This window comes from Notolepis coatsorum, assembly GCF_963971535.1.
Source record: "Notolepis coatsorum genome assembly, chromosome: 3".
NCBI lineage: Eukaryota > Metazoa > Chordata > Actinopteri > Aulopiformes > Paralepididae > Notolepis > Notolepis coatsorum.
In genome coordinates, this window is record NC_140167.1 from 146,543,652 (window position 1) to 146,570,396 (window position 26,745).

At 46.0% G+C, this 26,745-nt stretch overlaps 1 protein-coding gene across 1 annotated transcript in view; it reads left to right on the forward strand.

Annotated features, from left to right (window-relative positions):
* The window catches only part of LOC311224521 (nck-associated protein 5-like), a 470,803-nt gene that overhangs the window by 41,167 nt on the left and 402,891 nt on the right, over positions 1 to 26,745 (forward strand). The gene's annotated exons all lie outside the window — the stretch shown is intronic.

Below are 26,745 nucleotides of genomic sequence, written 5' to 3' on the forward strand. Positions count from 1 at the left end.
CCTCCTCCTGCGCCGGCTCCTCCTACTCCTAATCCTCCTCATCCTCCTCCTCCTGCTCCTCCTCCTCCTCCTGCTCCTCCTCCTCATCCTCCTCCTCCTCCTCCTCCTCTTCCTCCTCCTGCTCCTCCTCCTCCTGCTCCTCCTCCTCCTCCCTCTCCTCCTCCTCCTCCCTCTCCTCGTCCTCCTCCTCCCTCCCCTCCTCCTCCTCATCCTCCTCCCTCCCCTCCTCCTCCTCCTCCTCCTCCTCCTCCTCCTCCTCCTCCTCCTCCTCCTCCTCCTCCTCCACCAGGGGTCACTGCAGGAAGCCACAGGGAGCAGCGTACTGGCTCATGTAAAATGGCAGGCCATGCATTATGCAGCAGCTTAGGCCAGTGTGTGGGATCTTCATGTCCTCGGCTACAGTCCACTTGTCGCTGCTCTGGTCGTAGCGCTCCACGTTGGAGATGGGGATGCGGCCATTGAAGGAGCCTCCGACCACGAAGAGCAGGTCGTCCAGCACCGCGATGCCAAAGCAGCAGCGGGGGGTGAGCATGTCGGGCAGGACGCTCCAGGAGTCAGTCAAGGGGCTGTAGGCCTCCGCGCTACGCAGGGCGTGTCCACCGTCCCACCCTCCCACCTGAGGACAGGACACATGAGAGGTATGTTTTAGTATGTGGTTAAGGCAGGCAGACACTGTATTAATCCATTTAGGGAAATTAGGGCATCACAGAAGCATTGAAAGTCAAATGATACATATCTATAAAAATATCTACTATAAAGCATTAGTCTCTGTGTGCACCTACCACATAGACTTGTCCTCCGTATGCAGCGACTCCCACTGCCCAACGCCTGCTGCTCATGGGGGCGATCAGAGTCCACTGGTCGGTGTCTGGGCTGTAGCACTCAGCTGTGAGCTGTAACCAGCCACCACAGATGTAAACCTGTAATAAGAAAGAATATTCTAATTTAGTTTATATATTCCATTTGATTTCATTCTACTTTAATTGTCTGTTAATGTTGATGCACCAAAGGACCCAGACACATCTTTTGTATGTGCAAGCTTACATGGCAATAAAGACATTTATGATTTCTGATCTAATGTTCCTTGTGTTCATCTTCCACCCTGTGTCCCTCAGTTCCACTCACCTTGCCCTGGAGGGCTGCTGCCCCGGCGTGGCACCTGTGCTCCAGCATGGGTGAGATCACTGTCCACAGGTTGGTTTCAGGCTCGTAGCGCTCGGCGGTGTTCAGGTACCCGTGTGTGTCGAACCCTCCCATGGCGTAGATACAGCCGTCCAATGCGACCGCGCTGACGTAACAGCGGCGTGAGTGCATGGGAGCCGCCTGCAGCCAGCTGCGAGTGACGGGGTTGAACCTGCTCACACTGTTCAAATACTCTCTGCCGTTTTTGCCGCCGACGCAGTAGACCAGACCGTGGAGATAAGCAATGCCGTGCCAGGTCCGGGGACTCTCCGCCTCATTGCTCACGTCCATCCATCCACCGGCTCGGATATCGTAAGCCTCCATGGTCAGAATGCCGCCACCCAAGCGTCCGATGGCCAACAGGACCTCCTGGGGCAGGCGTGGACGCATCAGGGGGTTTGGGAGCCTGTCGGAGCCAGCGGGGTTCAGGACGCTGAGGATGAGGGGCCTGCAGTCGTGGCTGTCCCTCACCACAGGGTTGTTCTGGACGTTGTTCAGCAAGTAGTCAGGCCTCATCAAGCCCATGCGAACCTGAGAAGAGACAAGCAGACAGCGGGTACAACTTAGACATCGGTTGTAGACGGTTTCTGTTGCTAGGGAACAGTTTGGACCCAAATGTTTGAGAACCACTGTACTAGGGAACCTAGTGTTGTTTTAATGTAATGCACAGTAATACAATTAGTTACCTTGGACAGCAGCAAAGGGATGTGTGTTTTACGCTCCTCACGGGAGTGGTCGATCCAACGGAGGACGGCCTCGAACACCGTCTCCTCGCTCTTCACGTTGAGATCATCCCTCTCGATGATGTCCACCAGTTGCTGCAGGGACAGCTCCACAAACTCCTGTGAGACGTGCAACATCTCCTCAAAGTGGCACACGATGAAGAGATGGGCCTTGCGCCTCAGGTCAGGGCAGCAGTACCTCCAGATGTCCACGAACCTCCAGATGCCGACACAGTTTTCCAGAGACAGCTGGCCTTCTAGGAAGTCAGAGCACGCTCCTACTATGCCAGTGACGAGAAGCTGGTCTGCAGCCACCAGAAGCTCTTCCACGTTCTCTGCTGTCACCAGCACAAAGCGTGTGTAGGCGTACTCTATGATGAGCTGCATCATACCCGGGGACACCCCAGGGATAGTGTAGACTGCTTTCTCTGAGTCGCTCCAGCGAGTGAAGAGGGCTCTGTGGGACGCAGAGTATAGAGATATCTGATGAGTAAACAGTAAGCAACATTCTGTCCTGTGTAGTAATATATGTTCACTGTAGAAGTATAGGGTCTTAGCACAGTAGAAGTATAGTATCTTTTTACAGTAGAAGTACAGTATAGTATCTGTTTACAGTAGAAATACAGTATAGTATCTGTTTACAGTAGAAGTGCAGTATAGTATCTTTTTACAGTAGAAGTACAGTATAGTATCTGTTTACAGTAGAAGTACAGTATAGTATCTGTTTACAGTAGAAGTACAGTAGTACAGTATAGTATCTTTTTACAGTAGAAGTACAGTATAATAATAATAATAATAATAATAATAATTAACCAAACTAACCTTAACACTTTCTATGCCACTCACAAGTTTTCTCGGAATTATTAATATCTCGTTGAAAGCCACTCACGAGATTTCTCGGAATTTTTCATTTTTTTAGCGATCTGAAATCATATTGCATCACGCGAGCCTACCCTAGTATACCCGAGTGCCGCCGGCGATCAGATGTGGAAAAAAGCGCCCCCTATCGTCTCCCAGATGACATAAGGGATTTTGGAATGGACTCAATGAAAATGGATGGGGAAAAAAATCCTGTACTCCACATTTTCCAGTCCACTGATCCAGCCGGGGTTACCACAGTTCATTCTGGATCCTCTGAGCGCCGCGGATCATGTATCACGTTGGATCTATACACTTATCGATTTTTTCGAATGGTGATCAGGAATTGGAATATACCAGTTGGATACCATCTGATGTCAGGTAAGGAATCTATGTTATCAGTGTTAGGATAATCAGACTCATTTTGATGAAGATATAAGCTGTTTTGTGAAATGGGCTCTTTCGGTTTCACTGTAAAAATCCAAGAGGAAATGAACACGCCGATTATCCGTGCGCGGCTCGAATGGGCGTGCGTGTACGTATAATATTGATCATCTAGCGTTTATTTGAAAACGATTCATAAATAGGCCGACAAATATCAACGTTCTGGAATATTCCAGTAAAAGACGATTATCATAGAATGGCCCAGAATGGACTGTCTTTTACCTCAAAACGGGTGCTTTTCAAAATGCTCTCAAACGGAAATGAAGCGATAAAAAACCAATCTGCCTTGACAGCACTGACTGGAAAAGGATTATTTGATAAGCGACGGGCAGATTAGACACATAGCCATAATTTAAAACATAGATTAGGCGATATTAACGATAACATTGGCGCCGATGGTGGCATTCAAGCGCTAACTCTGGCGCCACCTCGTGGCACTGAAAGTGTTAACCAAGCTAACCTGAACCAAGCCAAACTTACCTGAAATAGCCACTGCAGTCACACAGGAGGGCCTTGTGGGCATTAAACTCAGTGCTGTTGACTTTAATAACCACATCACAGAGCCTTCCCTCATTAAGGATTGTACAGGACATTGTTTCCTTTTCCATGTGGTGATTTTAAAATGGTATCTACAGAATATATTCAAGCTTACAGACAAGTAGCGGGAAACAACAAGTGAGATATTCACTTGTCTTCTGAGATCTGAGATCTTCTTCTTCTCCTTTGGATTTCCAGCAGTGTAGACTCTTATACTGTACCCAAATGTTCTAGAATGTGCTATTATGACATCATACTGTGACATCACAAATGTTCTAGAATGTGCTATTATGACATCATACTGTGACATCAGAAATGTTCTAGAATGTTCTATTATGACATCATACTGTGACATCACAAATGTTCTAGAATGTTTGATTATGACATCATACTGTGACATCCAGTGATGGGAATAACGGCGTTATAAATAATGGCGTTACTAACAGCGTTAGCTTTTTCAGTAACGAGTAATCTATACTCTTCCAATCTTAATAACAACGTTACCGTTACTGCCAAAAAATGCGGCGCGTTACTATGATTGAAGCTGTTTTTTTCATCAGACAGATCTCTGCGCTGAGAAGCAATACTTTTTTTCCTTGGTTAGTAGGCAGTGCGCGATTGGCTGAGGTTGAGTAAAATGTCATGGTAAACCAATCAAAGGTAGAGGTGGGCGGGTGTTCGAAAGAATCCAGAGTCTGACACACAGCAACAACACAAGCGACTCAGTCAACGACAGACCGCGGTTCCGTGTACGTTTTGATAGTTTGTTTGGTGAGCCCAAATAGAATAGAATAGAATAGAATAGAAATACTTTTATTATCCTGTGGGAAATTTGACACTGCAATCGCTCAACATTTAAACATTTAGACAGGACGGGTCACGAATTAGAATAATAACACAAATCAATCAAGTTGCCTAGGATAAGAGTAGAGTAAAATAGCATAAAATTAAATAAAATATACAGAAATAAATACAGTAAAAATATACTGAGCATGGGGGAAGGGCATGGGTGGTACAGGTAGTAAAAAACAACACAGCAGTGTAAACAATTTGGTCAATATAATTTAACTATCTAACTAAATTAAATATATATTCACAGTGTCACATAAGGTGCAGTATGCTTCAGGTAGTGTATTGTCCTCCTTGGGTTCCTATTAATCCAAGGTCAATGTCTGGCAGCCGTCACTGCCCCCTGTTTTGGAGCCTGGAGGCCGCTAGTCGCGGCCTCCTGCCACTATTGAGCTGCCGCTCTGTGCTCAGTGATGCAGTGAGGCACAGTGATGCATTGTATAGTCTGATAGCTGTTGGAATGAAGGACTTCCTGTGCCGTTGCAGTGCTGCAAGAAGTAGAGTCGGCTCTGGCCCTTCTTGTATAGTGCCTCTGCATGTTTTGACCCGTTCAGTTTGTTGTCGATGTGCACACCAAGGTATTTGTACACCTCCACCATGTCCACATCAACTCCCCTGATGGAAACGGGGGTCACAGGTGCACTCCTCCTCCTCCCCAGCTCCACAACCAGTTCCTTGGTCTTCGCCACATTTAGCTGCAGGTGGTTTTTATCGCACCATGTGACGAAGTCCACTACCAGTTCCCGGTATTCCCTCTCGTCACCGTCCTTTATACATCCCACTATCGCAGAGTCATCAGAAAACTTCTGAAGGTGGCAGGACTCTGACCGATAGTGGAAGTCGTTGGTGTAGACAGTGAAGAGGAAGGGAGAGAGGACTGTCCCCTGCGGGGCCCCGGTGATGCTGACCAGTCTGTCTGACACACAGCTCCGTAGGCGCACGTACTGTGGCCTGCCCGTCAGATAGTACACAACCCAGGACACCAGGGGGGCCTCTACTTGCATCGCCTTCAACTTCTCACTCAGTAGCCCAGGCCTTATGGTATCAAAAGCACTGGAGAAGTCAAAGAACATGACTCTCACAGTGCTCCCCGGCTTGTCTAGGTGAGTGTAGGCTCGGTTCAGCAGGTAGTTGACAGCATCCTCTACCCCCAGTCGGGGCTGGTAGGCGAACTGGAGTGGGTCTAGGTGGGGTTTGGTCACCGGGCGGAGTTGCTCCAGGACTAACCTCTCCATGGTCTTCATTATGTGAGAGGTTAGAGCCACCGGGGGGCCAGACTGGCTATAAATAATAAATAATCCAAATAATCCAAAACTAATCCATGGGGGAAAATGGGGGACCCTGATGTAAACAAGACGAAAGTCTTTCTCTGGTCTGCATCCCCTTAACAATTGTATGTATTGAGCTGTACTGTACTGTACCCATTCTGCAATCTGTTAATAAAGTTTTCAATCAATCAATCAATCAAACGAACAACACAAGCGAGCAGTCAACGACAGACTGTGGGTCCATGAGCGTTTTTTGTTCACTCTTGTGTTAGTTGTGTTAGCAGCGCAGGGCACTACAGTAGTGGAGGCTACAGCCTTATCAACAGTGCTGCACTTCCTGGTTTAATAGCACAGTCTTCAGGTGCTCAGATATATATATATATATATATATATCTGTATGTTATGCATGTCTTAAATGTCATGATTAGATTAGTTTAGATGATTAGATTAGATTCTTATATCTATCTGTATGTTGTGTATGTCATAAATGTCATGAATTGAAAATGCAGGACCCTGATGTAAACAAGACGAAAGTCTCTCTGGTCTGCATCCCCTTAACAATTGTGTGTATTGAGCTGTACTGTACTGTACCCATTCTGCAATCTGTTAATTAAAATGTTCAATCAATCAGTATATATTTGTTATTTATTTTTGGTATAGTGCTTAACAAGCATAATTTAATGTTGCCCAGTTGTGGCCTGTTGAGGGGCAATACATATCAAAAGTTCCAAAACATCTATTGTGTTTGTATTTGTATGATCCACTATATAAACATAGTAATTATAATATCTACATACATGGCATTTGATTGGAGGCTAGTCTCACTTTGTCCCACAGCAACATTAAAATAGTTTAAATTTGTGTATCGCTGAGGTCGGGACAAAACCTCATAACTCCAAAAACCCAACTTTTCAGCAGATGAAAAAAACGAACACAGATTTGAGGGTGAATAGAGTTAGGAGGTTTAGACAGATGATTGGTTTAATGCTTTCCCATTGTTTAAACTTTGTAAAACCCACACACACATATGGAGGATGATCTACGGAGTTGATTTATATAATAAAAAAAAAATTCAAAAAATGGAGTTATGAGGTTTTGGCCCGACAGCAGCGGTATGTTGTTTATGTAAAAAAAATTACTTGAAAGTAACGCAATAGTTACTTTTATAATTTGTAACTGAGGAAGTAATTTAGTTACTTTTTAAAAGTAACTTGCCCAACACTGGTGACATCACAACGGAACATGTTTGAGAGCCATTTGAATAATTTAAATAATATGTTGACATTAAAAAAGAACAAATAAAATGATAAAAAAACCTACATAAAACAATGATACAAATTATAATAAAATATTTAAGTAAAATGTATAGAAATAAAGAAAAATAAGACAATGAAATAAATATAATAATTCATTTTAAAAGCTATTGTAAAAAGGTAAGTTTTGAGCAGTGCCAACCAAGTCTGCTGTCCTAACAGACTTGGGGTCTGTAGGGTAAGCACTTATTCCCTCCGCCCTGAACATTTATGGAGATGTATGGGCCTTTTAAGTCAGTGATAAAAGTGTCTTTCAAGGATAAGTGAGCTCCTGCACTGATTATTATAGTTCAATATTCAATATTTGATCACCAAAACCCCCCAAAAAGCATAAAAAGGCCCCTCCCCGCCCCAAAAAGGGCCCCCAAAAATAGCACAGGCCCAGTGCCCTTTTCAGCCTTTGAGCACCTGCCCCTCTAAAGTCCTGTGCACGTCCCTGAGTCTATCCCCCACCCACACCTCCTACCCAACCTCCTCCAACAGTTTCTACGTCAAATGTACTCTCTTTTCTGGACTCTTTTTGTATCACTCTTTTTGTATTCACCACTGCGGCGCAGTGGTGAATCTCGCCTAGGGCGCCAAATGTGCTAGGTCCGCCCCTGGTAACAGATCAGGTGCCGGGTATAGCCCTGATCTAGATCTGAGGTTCAGTGGGTTGGCTCACCATCTTGTGTCGGTCCGGCACACTGCCTCGTCCCGCGTGGGCACACGTGATGAGTGGTGGTCGGTCGGGACTCCTGGGAACTCTTCCCGGGGGTGGAACGGGGTGCTAGAAAAACCTGGCCTGCGTTATACAGGCATTCAGAAAATAAAAGCTATTTACTTAATCTTTCATTGCTTCATCATCTTTTCATTGCTTTTAGAATGAATAATCAATCAGGCTACTTTTAGCTATGCTAAGCTAAAGTAGGCTACCTTATCACAGCATCGGGAAAGTCCATTTGTCTTATTCTAAATTTGGCTAAAGTGCACTAGCATATGGGCACATTCCTTACATTCCATATTAAACTCTCAAAAGCAGTCAAAATGTATATAGACCATGTTCTTATCATACAGCATATCAATACAATTATAAGTACTTCTGAAATGGTTTCTTTCTAGTTTTCATTTAACCAAATTGAGCTTGGAGCTTCGCTAGCATGACTCAGGATGAAGCTACATTATTAGCTGATTAGCATTGAGCTAGCGATTTTGTACATTCGACAATGAAACAAAATTACTAGTTTTAGTTTAGTTTTTGTAAATATTGCCTTGAAATAGAGAAGCTGAAAAAGGTAGCAGGATGTAGCCTTCAATATATAAAGAAATTATATTGTCAACAGATATGGTTGAAAAACAAACAATGTTTTAAATGTAATTGTAGATACAATATTGTAGTTACAATTTCTTTAATTGAATTAACTTAACACTTTAACTGCCGGAAACGTGTTTCGGCGTCTTTCCTAGCCATGCTCAAGTTGCCGAGGACGCCGTAACTCGTCTTTGATATCAATATTTCAAAAACTGTGATCGGAATCATATTTCCCATCCGGAGCCCTTGACACACAGTTCTGATCTCCTCTCAATCCTCTAGCGGTTCAAGAGCGCCATCTGGAGGCCGATCGGCAGATCGAAACCGGATGTCGACCTTTAACCCGGCAGGACTCACTCCATATGGGGTCCGACCACTCGCTAATGCTAGAGAGACTCTGTCTTCACACAGTGAACATCGATCGGTGCAAATAACTCAAAAAACAACATGATTTGGACATATATATTATACAACCTGGAAATGGATCGGGTATTTCGACATCCCATAATGGAAAAAAATTCTGTTCCACGATCATCTGCCAGCGGCGCGAGGAAGCCACGGTAAGATTCAGCGTTATTTTCTAACGTCTTCTATACTAACTGCTATGATGAACATATGACCCACATTAGATGAATGGTATAACGCTCCCCACGGAATTATAAACGCCCCCTCGCCCATCCGGTCAACATCAGATGACGTGTAGTAACTTCCAGAAGTACGTCCAGTTGAAATTTTTTATCTCGCGCCGATTGCTATCAAACTGTATTTCATCATCAATATAATGCATTTGGGGCTATAAATCACGTTCTGGAGAAAGCTGCAGAAAGAGATGAAAACATACTTATACTTTAGACCATATTTTTGTATGAATATGTGAATGAAAAAGTTTAACGTTGCTACACCATGAACAATACATATACATTTACATTTACATTTAGTCATTTAGCTGACGCTTTTATCCAAAGCGACTTACAAGTTCTGTGCGACAAGACAGCAAGAAGGGTATAACTCTATCAGCTGAGTAACAATGTTCATCAAAGTGTTGCGTGTTACAGTGTAGGTTAGTTTATTAGGACAAGTGCATGACAGTAAGGTTAGTCGGGGTTAGATTTTTTATTTATTTTTTTCATTTCAGATAATGGTTGAAGAAGTGAGTCTTTAGTCGACGGCGAAAGATTGGACGGGATTCGGCTGTCCTAACTGGGATGGGTAGTTCATTCCACCATTGTGGGGCAAGGACTGCGAATAGGCGGCTTCTCTTTGATGACCCTCCGGGAGCTTGGATAGGAGTAGATCTGAGGCGGCCAGAAGATGCAGAGCGTAGGGGTCTTGAGGGTGTGTAGTTAGAGACCATTGACCGGAGGTAGGCGGGAGCGGTTCCCTTTGCCGCACGGTATGCTAGGTCGAGGGCCTTGAAGCGGATACGTGCAGCAATGGGGAGCCAGTGCAGGTCCCTAAGAAGTGGGGTGACATGGGCCGACTTCGGTAGGTTTGAGATCAGGCGGGCCGCTGCGTTTTGAATGAGTTGAAGAGGCTTGGTGGCAGTGGCCGGGAGGCCAGCTAGCAGTGCGTTGCAGTAGTCGAGGCGGGAGATGACTGTTGATTGGACGAGGAGTTGGGTGGCTTCTTTTGTCAGGAAGGGGCGTATCCTTCTGACGTTGCTCAGGAGGAATCTGCAGGTTCTGGTTGTCGCTGCGATGTGAGCAGAGAAGTTCAACTGGTCGTCGAGGACAACACCAAGGTTCTTGGCGGTCGGCGACGCGGTCACAGCTGCATTCTCGACTGTGATGGAGAGGTCGGTCAGGGGGGAGGATTTGGCCGGCAGGTGGAGCAATTCTGTTTTGCTTAGGTTCAGTTTGAGGTGGTTGGTCGTCATCCAGGCGGAGATGTCGGACAGACAGGCCGAGATCCGCTCAGAGACGTGGATATCTGGGGGAGGGAAGGAGAGGAAGAGTTGAGTATCATCGGCATAACAATGATATGAGAAGCCATGAGACGTGATAATGTTACCCAGTGATTTAGTGTAGAGGGAGAAGAGAAGGGGTCCTAGGACCGAGCCCTGGGGGACACCCGTCCGGAGGGGGCGGGTGGCCGACAGAGTCCCTCTCCATGACACTTGGTAGGAGCGGTCATTGAGGTATGATGTCAGCCATGTCAGCGCAGATCCAGCCACTCCCATTCCTGCGAGGGCCGCGAGGAGGATCTGATGGTTGACTGTGTCGAAGGCTGCAGATAGATCTAGGAGAATCAGGACAGAGGAGAGGCCTTTCGCTTTTGCTAAGTGAAGTGCCTCTGTGACCGCAATGAGGGCCGTTTCTGTGGAGTGGCCAGTCCGGAAGCCAGACTGATTGGGGTCTAGGAGGTCATTCTGTAAGAGATAAGCAGTAAGTTGGTTGGATACAGCACGTTCAAGTGTTTTAGAAAGGAAGGAGAGAAGAGAGACAGGACGATAGTTGGCTATGACGGTGGGGTTCAGGGTTGGTTTTTTATGAGGGGCGTGACTCTGGCTTGTTTTAGGGAGGTGGGGACCACCCCCGAGTAGGACCACCCCCGAGTAGGACATTGAATGGGCCCTAATAATGGCAATCTAGCAATAGAATTTAAAAAGTTATAGCCCTGCAAAGAAGGGGAACTTCTCCATGTTAAATAGAGCTGGCAACGGATGGTATATCATGAATTTAACCTTAGGCAATCAAAGTGTTAAACTAGAAAAGTAAATACAAACTAAATTAACAATGTAACTTACAGTTTATAGAAGGACAGTTTCCTTCTGAAGCACAACTTAATGCCTCATCCTTCCAGTCGGGACCATTTGTCACATAGTGAGAGTTCCACAGATCAAGCAAACCCCCACAGGGCTTGTATTTTGGTTTTGCACTTCTCGTTCTTTGTTATGTTAGTATTGGTATCCTATTATTATGCAAAGTCTAGGTGATAGATAAGTGCCAGGTAGTGTAGTTGAAGACACCTGACGACCTGCGCTGTTGTTATAAGACGGTGGGTAGGCTACTTAGCGCACAACGAATGAGTGGAGCGCATTTTTGTGTGCGCGCGCGTGCACATCCGTGCGCGACTGCGCGTACACATCCGTGCGCGACTGCGCATACACATCCGTGCGCGACTGCGCGTACTTCTGCTCAGAAAACTGCTAGGACGGCGTGGTACCCCGTGAGACCACCACTGCATCACTGCTCCTAGAACCCACCTCACCCCTGCCCACTTTGACAACCTAGGATGGCTTAGAGTAGACGACAGAGTACAGCAACTTGCAATGGGCCTGGTCTACAAGATACACTACACCACTAAGGTACAGTATGTCAAAATACTTCCCAAAGGTCAGTGAATACCACGATCACAATTGATTGATTGAATTGATTGAAAACTTTATTAACAGATTGCAGAATGGGTACAATACAGTACAGCTCAATACACACAATTGTTAAGGGGATGCAGACCAGAGAAAGACTTTCGTCTTGTTTACATCAGGGTCCCCCATTTTCAATTCATCAGGACATATATGACATACATGACATACAGATAGTCAGTACTGCTACATCTATACATTTATGACATACCAGATTTGCAAATACAGTACTGTTTGTGATACAGAAGGAGTCAAGAAAAGGGAGTATATACATTTGACGTAGAAACTGTACACAACACCAGAGGGAGCTCCACAAATCATGTTAAACCCAGATTCGGCTCAAACAAGGGACTAAACACGTTTCGCAATTATGCCACATCAATGTGGAACGCCCTACCCAAAGCTGTAAAGGAATGTGAATCACTACCCACTTTCAAAACCACTCTCAAAGAACACCTACGGGAGACTGCAATTCGAAACTGGCCCCTGTAAATGTCCTAACCGAACCCCTTCCAATGTACAGTGAATGACCTAACCCAAGAATACACGAGACCCTCCTCTTGGAACCAAGTATGGTTTTGTCAATATTCCAATGTACAGTTTTGCTTGTACAGTTCCCCCCCCCCCCCCGCCCAACCACCTCCAATGTACAGTCCCCCCCCCCCTACTTAACCTCCTCCAATGTAGTTTCTACGTCAAATGTATATACTCTCTTCTCTACTCTTTTTGTATCACAAACAGTACTGTATTTGCAAATCTGGTATGTCATAAATGTATAGATGTAGCAGTACTGTCTATCTGTGTCGTGTGTGTCATATATGTTATGATGAATTGAAAATGGGGGACCCTGATGTAAACAAGACGAAAGTCTCTCTGGTCTGCATCCCCTTAACAATTGTATGTATTGAGCTGTACTGTACCCATTCTGCAATCTGTTAATAAAGTTTTCAATCAATCAATCAATCACTCACATATCCCAAGGGTCTAAACAGTTTTGCACACATTAATTTAGTTTGACAGTTATTGAGAGTTAATGAGTTTGAATATGGCCACCGGTGATGTCATCAGATGACACTAAATCCTTGTGTTGTGTTAATTACAGCTCGATGAAATGATAAGGATTGCAATAGGGATTGCTACCCCCCCCCCCCCTCTACTGTACATGTTCATCGAGCTGTAATTAACACAACACACGGATCCAGTGTCCTCTGATGACATCACCGGTGGCCATATTCAATCGCATTAACTCTCAATAACCGTCGAAACTAAATTAATGTGTGTAAAACAATTTAGAGCCTTGGGATATGTGTGAGATACAAGATACAAGATACCTTTATTGCCACACAACCAGGTTGGTGGTATTTTGTGTTTGGTACAGTGTTTGAAGCTCTGGATATACATAAAACAGGAACATGGATACAGTTACCCCCCTACCGAGCAATAAATACAGCACAACATAACACACGGAAGAGACTAGTCCATCTGGTCAGGAGCTTGGTTAGTGTAAGGGGGGCCAAGGGAGTTCAGGGTCCGAATGGCTGTTGGAAAGAAGCTGTCCTTGAAGTGGGTGGTTTTTGCAAGGATGGACTTGAAGCGCCTACCTGAGGGCAGGGGCTGAAACAGGGGGTGTGCTGGGTGTGTGAGGGGTCCTTTGCAATTTTTCGGACACAGTGACACGGATGGTTGTGCGAGAGGTGAAGATGGAGTCCAGGGAGGGAAGGTCACAACCTATAATTTTAGAGGCCTTGTTGATGATTATGTGCTAAATTAATTGTTGGTGAAGTGGCCCTTTAAAGATGCACCATTAAGGTGGATGAAGGACAGAGCAGCTCCAGGCTCCTTCAAGGGTGTGCAGAGATTCAGAGAAGGATCCTTGGTACATCTATTCCCGTCTTCATGCAGGCGGCAGCAGGACATAACTGGTGTAAAAGCTTCAGTGTATATCGGTTCATATGATTCATGGACAATAGACTTGAAAATGTCTGGGAAAGTAAGTGCTGGTTACTGGCAAAGATGTCAAGAGAATTAGATCACACTACTGATTTATTGCAATCAAATTCAATTAATGAAGTTATTTGACCATTGTTTAAGCAAAGAGCCTTCTTGGTTGTGAGTAACTGCATACAGTTGAAAATAAACCATTTACTTTGCTGTGATTTTGCTACACTTCTACATGAAAAAATTCTTACGCACTGCATCTTAATGTGACCGGAAATGATTGATGAAGGAATTTTAATAACATACCCATTATGTTATCTTCATCAACAGACGGAACACTCGTCATGTACAGAATAAATTCAAAAAGTATAAAAATAATCTCAAGTACCAAAAACACAGAACAAAACATTTGCGAACAAAATGTGCTTTTTATTCACAATTGGCATTACAAACAAAATTGTACAATATGTAAACGTCTGAATAAGAACCAAAACCAAACTAATGTGCACAAACAGCAGAACTGTATAGAGTTTAATACGTTTCAGAGTGCAATTCAGATTTCAAACTGAAATGTTTACACAAAAATGTGGGTTATAACCCTACAGGTGGTCCTGACCCAGATACTAACGAGGATCATTTTGGCTACATTTTGGCTTCGACAAAACTGAGCAAATTAGAGCTAAGCCTATTAATTCCCACGAGGGCCACAAACACACTCACACTCACACAACCCAGCTGACCGAAATAAAAAGTCAGCTTAGCTCTTTTCACCCAACTGCTGTCAAACCAGCCTACATTAAGACAGGAACACAGTGGTTTAGTGTGATAAAAACAGGCCTGGTTCAATGGTGGGGGGCAATTGATGATGACAATAACTGCATATTAACAAAGAATTTGATAGAACGTATTTAGGAAAGAAAACGCAGACTCAACCCCCATTATCTTTCAAAGCACGGACATACAAAAGAGAAAGTGACGGCTGATGTACATCAACAGTGTTAGTTAACCCAAGTAAATGAAAACGCTGCCAGTTAGAATGCTACACGGTTATAGCACATGACATCATTATACAGCCGTTCATATACATCAACATTTGAAATTGCACTAAACTGTATATCATTTTGGTACAAATAATTTTTTTTTTTTTTTAAATAAGCCAGCCCAAAAAAATTAAAAATAAAAAAAAACTCAAAAAAGATTTAAAAAGGCAATTTATGGCACTTGGCTACTTCAAATAATGTGCAATGTCTAATGTGAAAGGGAAGCTAAACTTATTAAGGGATAAATGGTTTCATAGCTACTGGTTGTATGGAGCTCAAACCGCTACATGGGGGGTTGGGTGAGTTAGTGTCTGCTACATCGTGGCTGTCTGCACAACCCTTACTGGGCCACAGACGTCATACTATGGGCTACAATAGGAAGGGACCGGTAGGACTGGATCAAATCAAACCCGCTTATGGATTCATAGGGAATCATCAAAATAGTTACCGACGAGGTCAACATTAGTAAGCTTTTCATTAGCAGCCCGAGCAGCGGATTCCTGGGTTTTTATGGCGTTTAAAAATAAGCTAAATAGAGTTATGGTACATATAAAGTTACAACACTGTCAACCATAGAGACATGCAACCAGTCACATCCTTTATTTGACAAAATAGTCCAGCAGGTATGTAAATGACAACTTATATATGTATTGAATACTAGTGTTGCACATGTTTTTATGTATGGTGTCGACCAGACTGGGGGGGGGGGGCTGGCCATAATTAAAACCAAAACAAATCCTTATGAACCTCGAGGAATCACTTTCCACATACCAAAACTGTCTGCCAAGTCTGGTTGAAACGTAACCAAGATCTATTAGCAGTCTGCGGGGGGGGGGGGGGGGGGAAGGAGGGGGCGCCAAGATAGCTGTACAATAATAAAAAACAACAACGACAACAGCCTTGTGCCCTGGACATCAAGGCAGAGATTTTTGGCCCAGACCGGCCCACCATAATCGGTCAGACACCTACCAGTACACCATCCTTGCAGTCCCCTTAAATATGCGTACCTACTGTACTATTCCCCCAAACCACTACACAGCTGGGTAGTAAGTGCCATGGACAAGTGGACCAGTGTACTCACTCGCTCTTGGCTGAATCTTGTTTTGGGTGGTGATGTAAAAACACCTGCATCATAGCAGGCTCAGGATGGGCAAAGTAGTCTATAGCCTGTTCATCCCTGTCTCTCTCCTCCACAACCTGGCTTGACTAGACATAAGGAGAGCGAGAGATGATTACAATTACTGGTACATTCAGGTCCAGAATTGTTGGAATTCCTTGACAAAGATGTGCAAAAAGCTGTAAAATTTAAGCAATACCATACTGGTAATGAGCAAATAGTTGTTTATTCAATTAATGCATGGAGCTGTTCCATCTTATTTCATTTGATACTAACTACTCAGTTCATACAGATTTCAAGTATCCAAATATCAATGATGAATATTGCATAAGGTTTACACAGTTAATAGATCACATTTTTGTTTTATATTCATGTTCAGAGAGGAGTAATAGTTAGATCTTTGTATGTGTGATTTATATGGCAATTAAATCAATGGTGTGCTTGTTTGTTTGGGGAGTTTGACCTACAGTTAATGTGCCTACCACGTGAAGGTGCATGCTCAATGGACAGCACAAAAACTATTTGTGTAGGTGGAGACTAGAGCTTCCACAGATAGTAATAAGTTATAAGAGTAAGTAATCCATACCTTATATATCCTAATAGTTACTGTATTACCATACTTGGCTGAAAATAAACGTTGCTGCCTGCTAATACATAAGTTTAAGTAGGCATACATTTTAGCAGTTGAGCAAAATTAGCAGTTGAGTAGGCTATAATGTGCTGTGTTTTTATGTCTTCCATCGAGGACCACCTTGGAAATAAGTGTTTTAATGAATGCTTTTAGGTGATATCCTCAGGAATACAAATTGGTCAAGATAATTTGTTTTTATGATGTGTTTTTAATCTCCAAATAAATCTAATCAAATCAAAAAAGCTGTTTTTGCAGTTGAGCTACAGGTGTTTCAGCCTTTTCATGCATCTTTATCAAGGGAACCCTTATCCTAATGATTTAAAAAATAATATTATGATGATACGATATGGACCTAGTAGTTGGGTCATCTGTGGTACTTCGTTTCTCAATGGATTTGTCATCTAGGGGGGTTAATAAACAAATTTAGCCAGGGTGTATAGAATTTAGCCAGCCCCCTCTCAGTCATGTACCAGCCCCCTCTCAGTCATGTACCAGCCCCCTCTCAGTCATGTACCACAGCCCCATCTCAGTCATGTACCACAGCCCCATCTCAGTCATGTACCACAGCCCCCTCTCAGTCATGTACCAGCCCCCTCTCAGTCATGTACCAGCCCCCTCTCAGTCATGTACCAGCCTCCTCTCAGTCATGTATACCAGCCCCCTCTCAGTCCTGTATACCAGCCCCCTCTCAGTCCTGTATACCAGCCCCCTCTCAGTCATGTACCAGCCCCCTCTCAGTCATGTACCACAGCCCCATCTCAGTCATGTACCACAGCCCCATCTCAGTCATGTACCACAGCCCCCTCTCAGTCATGTGCCAGCCCCCTCTCAGTCATGTACCAGCCCCCCTCTCAGTCATGTATACCAGCCCCCCGCTCAGTCATGTACCAGCCCCCTCTCAGTCATGTACCAGCCCCCTCTCAGTCATGTACCAGCCTCCTCTCAGGTTTGACCTACAATGATGCACAATACATGGTACCAGTCCCGTCTCAGTCATGTACCAGCCCCCTCTCAGTCATGTACCAGCCAGCCCCCTCTCAGTCATGTACCAGCCCCCTCTCAGTCATGTATACCAGCCCCCTCTCAGTCATCTACCAGCCCCCTCTCAGTCATGTACCACAAACATTTCTGGGAGCCATATGCTGTCACCAGAAGAGCCATATATGGCTCGCGAGCCATAGGTTCCCGACCCCTGGTCTACTCTATTGTATCGAAAGCTGCACTGAGGTCTAAGAGCATAAGGACAGCACAGTCCCGGTTGTCGGTAGTGAGGAGCAGGTCATTGGTGACCTTAAGCAGGGCAGATTCTGTGCTGTGGTTGGCTCTGAAACCTGACTGAAATGTGTCCAGGATGTTATTCAAGTGCAGGTAGGGAGACAGCTGAGAGAGAATAGCCTTTTCAAGGACCTTTGATAGGAATGGGAGCTTGGAGATTGGCCTGTAATTATTGAGCTGGGTGGAGTCTAGGTTGGGTTTTTTCAGAAGGGGCTGGACCACTGCATGTTTGAAGCAGGTTGGAACGGTACCAGTGACTAGGGAGGTGTTTATGATAGAGAGGATGCTGGGGCCAGTTGTGGGAAATACTTCTTTGAGAAGAACAGAGGGAACTATGTCAAGGGGGGAGGTGGTTGGTTTCATGGCTGAGACTATATCTGTGAGAGTAGAGAGGGTGATGGGTTGAAAACAGGCCAGGGTGGATGAACAGGGCGGCGAGACATCTAAGCTACGTGTAGGTGGTGTGATGTTGTTTCTGATTACCTCAACTTTGTTTATGAAGAATTTTAAGAATTCCTCACATTTGGTTGGAGAGACATCCAGGCTAGTTCTAGGGGGGGGGGGGGCGAAAGAGTTAATGGTGGCAAAGAGGGTCCTGGGGTTTTGAGAGTTACGGATGAGGTCTGAGAATGTTGTACAACTAACATATTTTACCATAAGTTTAATGGTTCAATTTACTTTTCTTGTATTTTTCTCAGGACCTCCTCTCTCCTTACAGGATCTCCATTTAGTTTCTCCCTGTATTCCCTTGTTATATATCGTGTAGCTCCGCTCTGCGTCATACTGTAATACTCTTCCATATCAGTATTAGCACTGAATACATTTTCACATGCACCTTTACACACCTCATCTGCCTGGCCACACCCCCATCCGCTCCTCTACATAAGCAGGGGTGTGGCCATACTAACAGCTCCTTCCTTTTTTTCACCACGGCAAGTGTCTGTATACACCACTTTGAGACTAGTGAAATGTTGAAGAGGAGCTACGATGAAGGAGCTGCGTTGACATTATATCTTTATTTTCTCTCTCACTATTTTCGAGGAAATACAGCGATAATGTCTTTGCCACCGGGGTGTCTAGAAGATGATGATCATTCTGACCTCCACCGGCATTTTCGTATTAGGGGCTCGCGTCGCTGGCCTAATCCCCACCTGCATTCCTCCAGCTCTGCAGTTGGACAGGTATTACCTCCGCTCTGCAGTTGTACTTTGCTTGAGAGGCGCGCGGCTGTTGTGAGGGCTAGCTGCCTCTCCGGGTGGGTGATGGTTTTGATATGCAAGCGCCAGTTGTGTTGCTATGGGGGGAATGGCTACACAACTTACGAAAGCCGGCTCCAGGCTGGTACCCTTTTTTGCTGCCTATTAGCGGCGTGGAGAGGGTTCTGGTTTGACTTCTTTTCCTCTTCTCTCTTCGGATGAGGAGAGGGACAGACGGCGGCTGTCTGAAGTGTTGGCCTATATTGTTGTACAGTTTCGGTAATAGCTGCTTAGCTTGCGTCCTAGCTGGGTTGAGCTACCTGTTAGCCAGTTAGCTGTTAGCTACGACGCTAGCTCTGTACGCTCGCTCGGCTGGGAACGTTAGCCTGATGCTACCAGTTAGCCTGGAGTTAGCCGTTAGCTTATGCTACACCATTGAACATTAGCGGTGAGAATAGCAGGCCATAGCACTCTGACTACGACATCATCTTTGACAGAGGATGTAGTCGGCCCTGCACCATGATCGGCTGTTGGAGGGGGGCGTCTTAGCTTCTTTTGCCCCACCAGCGAGGACCTTCGTCAACGTGGAGACCAGTGGTGCGGTCCTCTCAGCCTGCGTTCATTGGTGCAGGTAAGGGTCCATTGGACACTTCCCCCCTCTTCCTTCCTTCCCTTCTGAATGTTTTGTAATAACAATGTTTTTTCCAAAACGTATGTTGCTTCACTACATTTAGGGATGCAACATGTGTTGTGTGTGAATTGTCTTGATCGCTGGTATAGCTTTCTCTCTACCTAGAAAACGTGAGTAAAGATGAACTGGTTTTGTTGTATGATGAGAAGTTGTGTGTTCATGTAACGTTAGGCAACGTAGTTGAGCTCACAACTGGCTGGGTTAAAAACCCTGCAAAGCTATGCATAGTGGCATGTGATTGAGGGGTGAGTCCCTCTCTCAGCTTGTGATGACAATAAACAGGTGGCGTGTTTCACATATTAACAGGGCTGTACCTGTTCAAACGAGTCGTATCAGGGGTAAGGTGGTGAGGGGTGGTTTTTTCCCCCGGTTTTCCCCTGGGCCCCCCCCCCCCCCCCCCCTCCCCTCAAACATGATTTTATTTACAATATATTGTTTCACTATGTTTGTGGGGATACGGTGTAACCCCTCAGCTTCTGCTGGGGTTGTGCTCCTGCTTAGAGAGGCAATTTCTTTTCTGAAGATTGTTTGGTCGCTGTCATGTGGACTTAGCAAGGCCTGTGGCCAGTACTTAATCGAGGACTTGTGTCTTCTCTCGTTGTGAAAAACGGCGTTCCTCTTACGGTAGTGAGAGTGTACTTTTGCCTTTTTTGTTGTGATGGAGGGTTGTGTGTCGTTAAGATCCACAACTGGGTTAGGTGTTGGCCTACAGAAGTTACATGTGTAAGCTCTTGTACCAGGGCCCTTAAAGGGGCCCTCTCTTGGTCTGTGTTTTTCTTCCTTTAGGAAAAGGTGTAAAAACTCAGGTGGCAGGTTCGCACATGAGTCTATGTGAAGCTGTTAACGCTTCATGTAGCACGCTATGACTGGTGTCATGGCTCTGCTTTGTCATTGCATCGTATCAGGGGTGAGGGGTCATGAGGGGTGAACTGGTAAAACCTCCCTCCCCTTTTTCTGATTGGTCAGGGGGTTGAACCTCCTGTCCTTCAGGCTTTCTGTCACGTTGCTGGATCAGCGCGTCACAGGGTAGGGAGGGGGGGAGGGAGTTTCCTGGTCCCACGCCATATTGGGCGGTGGGCCACGGCATTCCCCCCGCCATAGAGTACGTCACTGGGCGCGTTTCTATTGGTTGTGAGACTTTCGTGAGTTATTTTCAGGCTCCATGTTGTGGACCTCTGTTACAGGGAGTTTCAGAGCCTCCTCCTCAGGGAGTTTCAGAGCCTCCTCTGTGAGTTTCAGAACCTCCCTCTCAGTGAGGGAGCCTCCTCAAAGTTTCAGAGCCTCCTCCTCAGATTGTCAAGGTGAGTAGAACTTAAAAAGAAGTTCTGCTCTGTTGTATGTGTATTGAGCTTGGTAGGTGATGCAATGCAGTAGAGACGATTTGTTCTTCTGCTCTGCTCCCTACTAGTAGTGTGTATATTGGGTCAGAGCCTCCTCCTCAGGGAGTTTCAGAGCCTCCTCGGTGAGTTTAGAGCCTCCCTCTCAGTGGGGGAGCCTCCTCAGAGTTTCAGAGCCTCCTCCTCAGTCCTAGTCCATTGTTACATAGCTCAATGTTGCATATGTCTTTTCAATTTATTGCTCATGTGGGAAGTCTCTCTGGGGGTTCCCCGTCCCCTCTTTTATGGAGCAGGTTGACGGGGTGTTGTTTAGGGAGTTCCCTGACTCCTCGCCTGTAATGGTCGGTTGATTCATGGGATTCCCCCCGCCATAGGGTACTGTACGTCGCTCCCCGTCCCCTCTTTTATGGAGCAGGTTGACAGGGTGTTGTTTTCCCTCAGCCGTGTCGTATGGGACCCATGTCCATATTTTTTTCTGTGAAAAAAGCGGCTTCTTGTCGTTCTCCCAGGCGGCTTGGAGGAACGGTATCTGGGTTCTTGTTAGAATGTCCATTGATATGTTTTGGGTCTCGACGTGTACATAGTGCTGGCCCTGGGTGCTTCTGATAGGAACCATGCATGGGCTTGCGCGCCTTGGTTGCTCATCATTGAAACTGCGTTTTTATGGGGCAACTGGGATGGAGTTTGTCTCTTCCGAGCGCCAGTGTACTAGGCTTGTCTCGACGAATTCTCGTTCATCTCTGGGGGATGTTAACAGAATAGATCAAAGCATTGGTAGAGGGGTCTCACTCCCTCGGGGTGGGCCACCGGGCGCGGTACGAAGGGGACCGTCTGGGTGGCGCCCTCTATAATGTTTTGGATCGACACGCGTACCTACCCCCCTCCTGGGACTGGGGATGGCGTTGTGATTAGGGCACGGGACTGATTCTGGTCGCGCCGGACCAGGTCAGTTAACCCGTTGTCCGCCGGGGCGCAGATCTGCTGTTCTGGTACCCTGAGGGACTTGTGCTTTTTTCGGGGGGAAAAATGCTGGGTCGGCCCGGGGGTTGCAGGGTTTGATGTTATTGAGATGTTCGTGGTTACTACGTGTTATCCCTCACTGTTGCTTGGTCCATGTTGTGTTGTACCTTGCGCCGTGCTGAAGGAGCCTGGTCCTTCTCCATTCTTTTTTGCCCCTCTCTTCTCCTGCTTAGGCGGGGCTGGGAGGGGGCTGTTGAGGTGGTTCTTGTAGAACTCCTCTGGCATCCCTGTGTACGTCCCGGTCCGCCGGGCCCGGGTTCCAAATTGTTTTCGTCGACCTGTTGGCCTGGGTTAACCCCTTCTTGAAAACTGAAACACTTGTACTGCGGTATAGCCAGTGTATACCCGCAGTTGTGTTTTGGAGTTTTTTCTTGGGGGGTTATAGGAACAACTGCCTCATGTTAGAACCAAGGGGGTGGTTGGTTCCCTGGTGTGTTGGTAGCGGAGTCAACTCTCGGGGTAGGCCGGGTTTGGCCCGTCTACCTGTGAGTGTGCCCCCGCACCTTTCATGACATCTGCCAATCATGTCAGCCTTCTCTGCCTTGGCCCCTCTAGAGAGTCGAGTTTTTTTTTGTGGAGGCTGCGACATGGTGAACAGCATGCCAGCATACGCCCCTTCCGCCGGGGTGCTGTTTTCAGCAGACCCCTTTAGCGCCTGTCTAGTCCGCAGTGCTCCAGGCTCAGGTCGAGTGGCCTGTTGCCTGGATTGAGGGATCGACCTCTTTTGGGGGTTGTCTCCCCGGTGTGCTGCCTGGTCCTGCTGTGGTTGTAGCCTCTTGAGTGCTTCGGGGCGGCGTGCTGTAGGGGGGAAGGGCCTGCTCTTGGATGGGCCCTGTCCATATACGCTGGCGATGTGGGGGGTGGTGTCACTAGTGACCGCCTGGTGGGGTCTCGATGCTGTGGCGTCGTTGGCCTCTCCAGGCCCCCTTTTCCGGGGGGGTCCAGTCCCTTCCTGGGTCTGGGTCCTCCTTCGCGCTCCGCTGCTATGGCCTTGCCACAGGGTTGGGCTTTTGCTCTTGACCCCGTGATGTTAGGGGTTGTAACGGGGGTTTTGTTCCTTTCCGTTCGTTCCCTAGTGGCATGTGGTTTGCGCATTTGTGTAGTCGTGGGTAGGTCCCACGGTCTGCTCACCCTGTGCATTTGAGTTGCTAATCTCCTCTTCGCACAGTCGGATCCGATACCCTCCCGTCCTCCATTAGGGGGGTCCGGGGGCTCGGGTCCTCCCCGGGTCTGGTGGTTGTGGGTGACCTTTTTTTGTCGAGCTCTCGCTCTGCTTAGCTCCTGTATTACAGTATGACGCAGAGCGGAGCTACACGATATATAACGTACGGTTATGTCTATAACCATAGTTATATGAGTGTAGTGACGCTCTGCGTCGGACTCACTGAGGACCCCGTGGTCTTGCCTTTGTGGTGAAAGACTTGGGAAGGAGCTGTTAGTATGGCCACACCCCTGCTTATGTAGAGGAGCAGATGGGGGTGTGGCCAGGCAGATGAGGTGTGTAAAGGTGCATGTGAAAATGTATTCAGTGCTAATACTGATATGGAAGAGTATTACAGTATGACGCAGAGTGTCACTACACTCATATAACTATGGTTATAGACATAACCGTACGTTCTGTCTACTCACCATCCCTCTACTGAAATCAGTCTCAAACAAAAAAAATCAAGTCAAAGGGAATCATTCTTTTCAACTACAACATCTTGTAGATAAACATGGATTTAGTTTGAGAAATGGGTTAGTAGGGAAGTAGGGATACAAGTAGATATACCTTGGAAAAACTGCTTATAATACAGTGACAAAAAAGTGTTAAAATGAGAAAATATTCATTAAACTTAAGTATTAGTTATATTGAGCCGGTTCCGGGTCGAGGATGGAGTAGTCGCTCATGGCCATGATGTGACTCCCGTATTTTTACATTTAGTCCTAAAAGCCTCTTTTTATATTTTCAACTTGGTTAAACCTTTTTGTATATACCCCCTTTATGTTTCTACCTATTTATTTTGGCTGCAAGAACCACAATGGCGACGAGACAACTGAGAAATGAATCCAAGAAGGACGACGCTCCCGCTGATATAACCGCCATTGCTGGGCTAATTGAAGAGCTAAGGCAATCCCTAACCAACGAAATCAGAGCGTCCGCTGCCTCGCTCGAATCCAAACTCGACAGCCTCTGGACGTCGGTTAATGACCATGCCGAGCGTCTGACCTCCGTGGAAGACGGCTTGAATACTTGGACTGGCAGGGTGGACGAGCTAGAGGCTAGGTGTATGGCGCTAGAAGAGAACAATGACAAGCTAAGGTCTAAGCTAACTAACGTTGAGTCCCGGAGTCGCCGGTCTAATATCCGCATATTGGGATTGGATGAGTCCGTTCATAGCGACTGGCCCAGCGACTTTTTTGCAGAGGTACTGGTTGAAATTCTGGGGAAGGAGGTCCTCCCTACGCCACCCGAACTGGACCGGTGTCACAGGCCAAGCCAGCACCCGGTTCCAGGCCTAGAGCGGTTATTGCTCGCCTACATCACTATCGAATAAAAGAGAGGATTATCTTGGAGGCACGGAAGAGGAGGGGAACGCTGGAATACAGAGGGAAACCAGTCCTAATCTTTGAAGATTACTGTTCTGAAGTCGTGGAGCAGCGTTCCCGCTACAAAGACGTCATGGCCCCCCTCTACAAGCTAGGACTCAAGCCGTCTCTTCAATTCCCTGCGAGACTTATCATCACAACCGGAGACGGTGCGAGAAAACATCTTTCATCGCCTGAGGACGCTGTGGACTTCTTGAAGACCCGGCGTAAAGGGGCCCCGATACCGGCCGCACCAGTACCAAACGCGGTAGTAGCCTGATTTTGGGCAGATAGCACTTCGCTATGGCTAACGCGCCGAGCGTCATATCACTCTATATTTCTTTGTTCTTTTTTTTTTATACACTTTTTCTCCCATTTTTTTTATTTTTCTCCCTTCCCAATTTCGTATCGTCCAATTCAACCCACCCCTGTCTCGAACGCTGTTTCTTGCCTCCACTTGCCTTGCCACTTTATTTTTTTTGGTTTGTTTTTTACATCCACGGGGAAATAAGCGCTAGCTTTGTTTAAATGACCTAGGACTTCTATGCGTGTCACTTACGCCTCGTCACGACTTGGCTTAATGCCTCCGTGATGCAATTATAATTTTTTTTCTTAGTCTGTGTACATATTTTTTCTGACTGGGGTCTCATGGATCCATCATCCACGCTCTCCCAGCTACATTCTGCTAGCCACACACATGGCAAATGGTCGCGCTTGCGGCCAGAGGCGTCATCATCTGCTATTGACCTGCTAGGCTGCTAAAATGTCAGACGAACTTTTGCACAGCGCCCTCTTCTGACATGGCGGTCTAATTGCGCTATGACAAGGCAGCAAGCTACTATACTCTGTGTGATTTTTTTTGTGGCAAGCAGCCACTGAGAGAGTAATCTACTTATGGTAGGTTTGAGGGTTTTAGGCCCTATGGTGAGTCCCTGTGTTGTTGGGGAAAGGCCCACCTTTATATGTTTTTTATGTATGTTTTATGTATGGCTCAGGACACATGTCTACTACTGAAAATATTTGTTTTATGTATGGCTCTAGGTACATATGCTTAGTGGTTAAAATAGGTGAACTTGGTGTGCCCACAGGCCTTTTTAGGTCTGCCCTGTCTACACACCCCTTAATATTCTATGGCTATGGCTAACTCTGAGAGCTTTAAGCTCTGCTCCTGGAATGTCCGAGGTCTTCAGAAACTAGCGAAAAGGAAGGCGATTCTGACCTTTTTAAAGAGGGAGAATGTTTCTATTGCTTTATTACAAGAAACCCATATGGGACCCAACGACGCCGCTAAACTCCAAAAGAGTTGGGTAGGACAGGTCTTCGCCACAAACTATTCTACATTTAGTAGGGGAGTGGCCATACTGATCAATAGAAATCTCCCCTTTAGACTCATAACTTCCTCTTTAGATAGCCAAGGTCGCTATGTGATTATCAAAGGGGTTCTTACGGGTAAAAAAATTACATTTATGAATGTATACTGTCCCCCAGGCTACTCCCCTGACTTTGTATCCAAAGTATTTACTGAATTTAATGGCCTGGCCTCTGAGAATGCTTTTGTGGGCGGAGACTTTAACTGTCACCTTATACCGTCTCTTGACAAACTCCCACCCAGTTCGGCTCCCCCCTCTAGGCAAGCAAAAATGCTCTCCTCCCTATGTACAGACATTGGATTCTCAGATGTCTGGAGAACCCTTTGCCCATCCGAACTGAAGTTCACCTTTTTTAGCGGCCCACATAAGAGCAACAGTAGAATAGACTATTTCTTCATCCCTTCCTCTAAGCTTTTTCTGGTATCGTCCTGCACAATCTGAAGTATTGTTTTATCGGACCACGCCCCTATATATCTGGTCTACTCCTTGTCAGAAGAGAGGGCACTGTCGAGACGTTGGCATCTTAACCCATACCTCCTCAAGGATGATAGGTTTGTCTCCTATTTCAAATCGGAATTAAAAATGTTCTACTCAATTAACTCACATTCTACGGATAACCCGTCTCTGCTCTGGGAAACATCCAAGGTCTTTTCTCGCGGACTGATTATGTCTTAGGTATCATCCAAGAAACGCAAGAAAAATGAACAATGCAAACTTCTTGAATCCAAACTAGC